Source organism: Teleopsis dalmanni, chromosome 2 (genome assembly GCF_002237135.1).
Source record: "Teleopsis dalmanni isolate 2A chromosome 2, ASM223713v2, whole genome shotgun sequence".
Taxonomy (NCBI): Eukaryota; Metazoa; Arthropoda; class Insecta; order Diptera; family Diopsidae; genus Teleopsis; species Teleopsis dalmanni.
The window spans coordinates 190729444-190730084 of NC_051847.1; positions in this window are offsets into that span (position 1 = coordinate 190729444).

Sequence of the window (641 nt, forward strand, 5' to 3'; positions counted from 1 at the left end):
TTTCTAATGATTGAAGAAGTTGTAAAGATTTGGTCCTCCAGAATCTTTTAGGCTACTTAGACAGTTTCATGACCACCGTATACCAAAAATTAGTTTTCAACAATATTATAGCTAAATCAATTGAATAATTTAAAAAATTGACTTCATTATATTAAATTGTACTCTATTATTATTTAAAATTTAACAAATTCAAAAATATTCTGCAGGTTTTACTCTTTATAAAGGTAAAAGCTTTAATCATTCTTAAAATTAACATAATGAACAAAGTGATAGCAAAGTGATGTTAAGAATATGATAATCACAGAAATTTGATAAAAAAAAAGTTTTTTTAATCGAAATATGGTTGGTATCCATACAGATTCCTTATTCTTATCAAGTAGCAATTTTCATACTTCCTGTAATTTCTTCTCACCTTTGTATTTTTAAACTATAACTATCTTTTAAGTTACTATGGTTTTAATTCTCTTTACAAATTAAAATTTTTTGTCCATATAATATAAAAACCCTCCATACACATCCAGATATGCATTTCATTCATCTTATTTTCTCTTCTTTAATGCAACTTAATTTCCGGCGTAGCTTTTAAAATAATTATATCAACTTTTCAACTACTTATAGTCACACTATGTTGTCCTTTTTCC